Source organism: Natrix helvetica (genome assembly GCF_964273705.1).
Source record: "Natrix helvetica genome assembly, chromosome: 2".
Classification (NCBI taxonomy): domain Eukaryota; kingdom Metazoa; phylum Chordata; class Lepidosauria; order Squamata; family Natricidae; genus Natrix; species Natrix helvetica.
The window spans coordinates 227,831,034-227,837,144 of NC_138552.1; the positions used below are offsets into that span (position 1 = coordinate 227,831,034).

At 51.1% G+C, this 6,111-nt stretch overlaps 1 protein-coding gene across 4 annotated transcripts in view; it reads right to left on the reverse strand.

Moving 5' to 3' along the window:
• RMDN2 (regulator of microtubule dynamics 2) overlaps positions 1-5,691 on the reverse strand; it is a 50,362-nt gene extending 44,671 nt beyond the window's left edge. Inside the window, exon 1 of one of the 4 annotated variants that reach the window (XM_081943449.1) lies at positions 5,102-5,685. The gene's annotated coding sequence lies outside the window, so the exon portion shown is untranslated. Of the gene's footprint in view, positions 1-4,903; positions 5,065-5,101 lie in introns of those variants that run through there. The other 3 variants (XM_081943450.1, XM_081943447.1, XM_081943448.1) reach the window with 3 other exon arrangements.
• Positions 5,692-6,111: the final 420 nt, after the last annotated feature.

Sequence of the window (6,111 nt, forward strand, 5' to 3'; positions counted from 1 at the left end):
AGATCTAACATTGGCGACGAGGATGGGATTGAGAGTCAGATAGGACGAAGAACGCTACTCCAGAATCTCCGGATTTGATCCAGCCCAGGAATTCGGCAGCAATTCCGACAGCCATCTCAGATCACCGCAGCGCGGCAAATTCAAACTGAGAAGATGGCGATGCATGCTCCCCCCACTCCTTTCGACCCAGAAAACGACGAATGGGAAGCTTTCATGATTCGTTTCGAGTGTTTCCTCGAAGCAAACGAATACACGGGGATCACCGATGCGAGGAAGAAAAACATCTTCCTCGGCTACTGCGGAAAGGAAGTCTTCAATACGGCCAGAGACCTCACTGCGCCTACTCCAATACAGGCAGTATCGTGGACGACGTTGCAACAAACTCTGCAAACTCATTACGCGCCAAAACCTTCCCGCCATGTCTGCCGCAAGGAATTCAACATGAGGACTCAGAAGGCGGGAGAATCAATCAATCAATATGTTGCAGCCCTACGAAAAGCAGCAGCTCACTGCGAATACAGAGATTTGGAAGAGCACATCTTAGAGCGGCTCATCTGTGGGGTAAGAGACATTTCGTTGCAAAAGAAGATGTTGGCAAACCCGAATTTAACCCTACAGGCAGCGTTAAACGAAGCAAGAGCGTCAGAATCAGCGGAGAAATCAGCGGTGACCATACAACGAGGGGCCAGCGCATACCAGCCAGCACCGAGACAAACCAGAGTTCACTATGAGGACACAAGCCCCGACTACGAGGATCCCGAGTTCGAGGACAGTCACCTAATGCAGAGCAGTCACTTGAGGCCTGGGGGGAGACCCGGATCCCGTTTGCCGCCCTGCGCAAGCTGCGGAGGGAATCACCCCAGGTCTACTTGCAGGTTCAGGAACGTTGTTTGTTCGCACTGCAACAAACTTGGGCACATCGCACGAGTGTGCCGGAGCGGAGTCCCTGCCTCACGGCAGCCACCCATGTACCGCCAACAGAAGCCCAACCCAGGGGCTTGGCGGAACCAAAAAGGGCGCCCAGAGAGAAATCCACAAGTGTTTACCCAGAGAGAAAATTTCCAAAGAGCTGAACGAGCGTATTCCCAGAGAGATTACTCACAAGAAAGTGAGCGAGCGTATCCCCAGAGAGAATACACACAAAGAGCTGAAAGAGCGTTCTATCAAGACGCTCAACGAGAGTATTTTCAGGATGTTGACGGTGAGATAGAGTTGACCCAGAGAGAGGAGTTGCGAACGTATCTCACCACAATACATCAGGTCCGCCCTAAGCGGCCAAAAAGGCTGAGAGTCACAGTCCTCTTGGAGGGCTCACCCTGCGAGCTAGAAGTTGACACAGGATCAACCCTGACGATCATTTCATGGGCATCCATGAAGCAGGCTATCCCTAGCCTCAGAAAGAGCCAACTACACGCCCCAGACGTCCTGCTACGAGACTACCAGGGGAACCAAGTCCCCATCGTGGGCCAAGGCACATTCCACATCCGTTTCAAGGACATCGAAGCCCAGCTGCCCGTGACCATCGCCAGCGCGCCATTGCAGAACCTTCTGGGGCTTGATTGGTTTGAAGCCCTGGGGTTAGAAGTCACCGGGATCAACGCCGTAAGAAACAGCAGCGCTGAACAGATTTTTAAGGAATTCGAGGATGTGTTCAGCCCCGGTCTTGGTAAGTATGTGGGTAAACCAATATCATTCAATTTAGACCCTAAAGTGGCGCCAATCCGACTTAAACCAAGACGAGTGCCTTTTGCACTCCGCCCTAAAATAGACAAAGAGATAGATAAGTTAGTGGAGCAAGGAATCCTTGAGCCGGTAGATCACGCGCGCTGGGAAACGCCCATCGTGACCCCAGTCAAGCCAGACGGATCAGTCCGCTTGTGCGCAGACTATAAATGCACAATTAATGTCGCGCTACAACAGAGCGCATATCCGGTGCCCGTAGTACAGCACCTATTGCACACATTGGGGCCAGGAAAAGTTTTCGCTAAATTAGATATGGCACAAGCTTACCAGCAACTGCCAGTAGATAGCGCCACAGCGGAGGCCCAGACTATAGTGACGCACAGAGGAGCGTTTAAATGCAACCGGCTACAATTCGGCGTAAGTATTGCTCCAGGATTGTTCCAGAGCGTCATGGAACGACTGTTGCAAGGGATACCGGGAGTCGTCCCATATTTTGACGATATCTTGGTGTCCGCTGCAAACGAGGAGCAACTAAACAAAAGAGTCAGATCGGTTTTGGCCAGAATCAGAGAGAAGGGTCTCCGCCTGAAAAAAGAAAAATGCCAAATTAACGTGCCTAGCGTAGAATTCCTGGGTTATAGAATTGATGGTCAGGGAATTCACCCCACTGAAAAGAAAATTAAGGCGATCCAGGACGCCCCCACACCACGAAATCAAACCGAGTTGCAGGCCTTCCTCGGATTACTTAATTTCTACAGCGTTTTTCTGAGACAGAAGGCGACCGTTGCTGAGCCACTACACCGTCTACTCCAGAGGAACGCACCATGGAGATGGGGACGAGCAGAAGCTGCAGCATTCGCCGGGGTAAAGCGCCTGCTCACCACTGACTCACTACTTGTACAATACAGTCAGACCCTCCCGCTGGTATTGACCTGCGACGCATCGCCGTTCGGGGTTGGAGCAGTCCTCAGCCACAGGATGCCCGACGGGAAAGAAGCACCCATTGCTTTCTACTCCAGAACTCTTTCATCGGCCGAAAGGAACTACAGCCAAATGGACAGAGAAGCATTGGCTGCCGTTGCAGGTGTGAAACGTTTCCATGAATACCTCTACGGCCGCGATTTTGAACTCATTACTGATCACAAACCGCTGTTAGGACTTTTGGCGGGGAATCGCCCCACTCCGGTCTCCCTTTCTCCACGTATGACCAGGTGGACTGTTTTCCTGGCTGCGTACTCTTACAAGTTAATTCATCGACCGGGCTCCACTCTAGGGCACGCAGATGCGCTCAGCCGTTGCCCATTACCAGACATTTTGCCAGACCCCACTCCAGAAGTACCGGTATTGCTCATTGACTGTTTGGATTCGGGACCGGTTTCTTCTTACGACGTTGCAAGGTTCTCCTCGAAGGACAATTTAATAAAACAAGTGCAAACTTGGGTATGGAGGGGGTGGCCAAAGGGAAATGTGGGCCCGGAATTCAAAATGTTTTGGTCTAAACGGGACGAACTCTCCGTGTTACAGGGATGTTTGTTGTGGGGGGATCGAGTTGTTATTCCTTTTGCGCTACGAAAAAAGGTATTGAATGCTTTACATATGGGGCATCCGGGGATCGTGAGAATGAAAGCGTTAGCGAGAAGTTATGTGTGGTGGCCCAATATGGACAAAGAAATAGAGGAGTGGGTGGCCACTTGCGATCCATGCCAGGAGTCGAGACCAGCACCCCCGGAAGCGCCCGCCACAGAATGGGAGAAACCCAAGGCACCCTGGTCACGCATTCATATTGATTTTGCAGGGCCATTCCAGGGTCAAACCTTCCTCATAGTTGTAGATGCTTATTCTAAATGGTTGGATGTAGTCCTAATGACATCAACCACGGCAGAGGCAGTTATAAAGGTTCTTAGGCGGCTTTTCGCCACCCATGGTCTACCAGATCTGTTAGTATCGGACAACGGGCCCCAATTCACGGCCATGCAGTTCGAAACATTTTTAGCAGGGTTGGGAATCAGACACGCCCTCATCGCGCCATTCCATCCAGCGTCCAATGGTCAGGCAGAAAGAATGGTGCGGTTCGCGAAAGAGGCCCTCGCCAGGATGGGCCCGGGGGATTGGCAAACACGCATTGACCATTACCTCCTCATTCAACACATTACCCCGAGCGCAACGACGGGTAGAAGCCCCGCTGAACTACTAATGGGTCGCCGCCTACGATCTCACCTGGACAGGCTCCACCCGAATTATTCTACCTCGGCTCCCCCAGACTCTACAAGTAAGGTCAGATCTTTTAGAGAAGGAGACACTGTTTATGCTCAAAATTACACAGGGGGGACATTGTGGATACCGGCAAGGGTCATTGGCATCATGGGCCCTCGATCGTATTTGTTAGAGCTTGAAGATGGGCGGAATTGGAGAAGGCACATCGATCAGCTTCGAGGTCGCCTAGCACACTCCAACTTAAGGGATGAGGGCGAAAGTTTCCTGTCCACAGAAAGACAACCGCAGGGAAATTTCATCCCAGGAAACGACGACACCGGCGAGCTAAGCGGGGGACAGGACATCACGCACGCAGCGGAGCAACCCCCCGTCATCACAGCCGCTGAGCAAACCCCCGTCATCGCAGCCGAACAAGATACCAGGGAAAAGAGCATCGAAAACGCAAGACCTCCAGAAACAGAAAAAGCACCCGATCCTGCAACTACTTCAAACCAACAGGAAACCAATCCTGCAAGTACTTCAACACAACCTGAACTCCGACGTTCCTCCCGAGCAAGACAAACACCCACCTACCTAAAGGACTATGTCACCTACCGCAACGTCCCATCTAGGAGGGGAGGGGTGTTAGATATTAGCATATATCGGGATAAGTCTTCCCTCAGGTCCGCTCCTACAGCGGGAAACAGGTATTCCTCTGATTGGTCAATGGGCGTGCCTCATCCCTATAAAAGGGGAACCCTCCGACCACAGAGTAAGCTGGATCACTACTATCACTAATAAAGAGCTATTAAGTCACTTCGTGTCCGCAGTCTGTCTCTCGCTACCCAGATCTAACAATAATAATTTCTATGGTGCCTAAAACTCTATAGCGGTGTGTTCTCTCCCTAGAAAAATCTGTCTCTAACTATGCTGTCCCCAATGCTTTAGGTGAGTTGCTAAGCTGCAGTTGTTGGCTTTCTTACAACCGAAACAACCACGCGTAAACTGAAAATCTATGCATGCTCACAATCACAAGAAGCGGTGCTATATACAGCCCAGGCAGCCCGAACCGAGCAGAGAGCGCCTGGGCGCAAATTACGCGAGCCTCTGGTGCTGTCCAGAAGGAAAAAAACGCATCCCTGCGGCCGCTTCTGAGCGCCTCTTCTCCTTCAGCCAGCCCCGTTTTCTCCTGCGAAGGGCGCAGACGTGCTCAGTTTCCACCTACCGGGGAAGCCCTCCCGCCGGCGCTCCGATCCGGCTCTGCCGCTGCTACTGGCGCTCCTGCCGTCGCCGCCTCCTCCTCCTTCCCCGCTTCCGCACCTGAGCCTGCGGAGAGACGGCGGCGGAGAAACGCTCAAGGGCCGCCCACACAGTTTGAGACCCGGATACGAATGGGCGGGCGGTGGACAGCGCTCCCGGGAAAGCGCCGCTTCTTAGTTGATCGCTAGATGGTCGGTCGGCAGCTCCCATCGTCCCCTGCCAGGCAGCGCCGCTTGTGGGGTGGTGGAAGTTGACCTCCAACACGGCTCCAGGACGGCTTTTCATGGAGCTGGGAGGACTTCCGGGGTCCTCTGTCAGGGATGGAGACCTTGTTAATCTCCAAGAGGGCTCGCAACGCCAACGCCGCCGTGGTGGATCTGGCTGGCTGAGCTAATTTGGCAGGTTCTCTCCTCCGCTGCCCCTCGCCTCGGAGGTCTCGGATACCAATACCGGCGGAAACTATTAGTATGCCCACCTATCCGTACCGAGTATGAGATTTAACTAATATCAGCATTGAATATAGTAGGAGTTTTGACGTAAATAACTTGGCTGTTTTGTTTGGGAGAAAATTTGAAATGCGTTTCAGGTGAATGCATTTTGTCTCTAATCACCAGAAAGTAATTTGTTTATACCAGTGATGCAACTGCTAGTTGAAAATTACCTTTGGAAAACGACCTTTCACTATTTACTTGAAATAAATGTGTTATGTATACCACATGAGCCAGAATACTTTTTAATATGTCAACCGGCATGGAAGGAATTCAAATCTTTAACCTTGGGTTAAATTGTGTTATGCAATAGCACAGTTGCCAAACACAATGAAAGAAATTAAAAGTAGTGTACTTTTTTCAGCCAATTTACAGTATACCCTTTAGATTAAATTCTAAATAGTAATTTACACTCTAAAACTATTTTGATATTTTATTTGTTATCTTAACATATTGTGTTGAGCAATGGACAAACAGTATACAAACC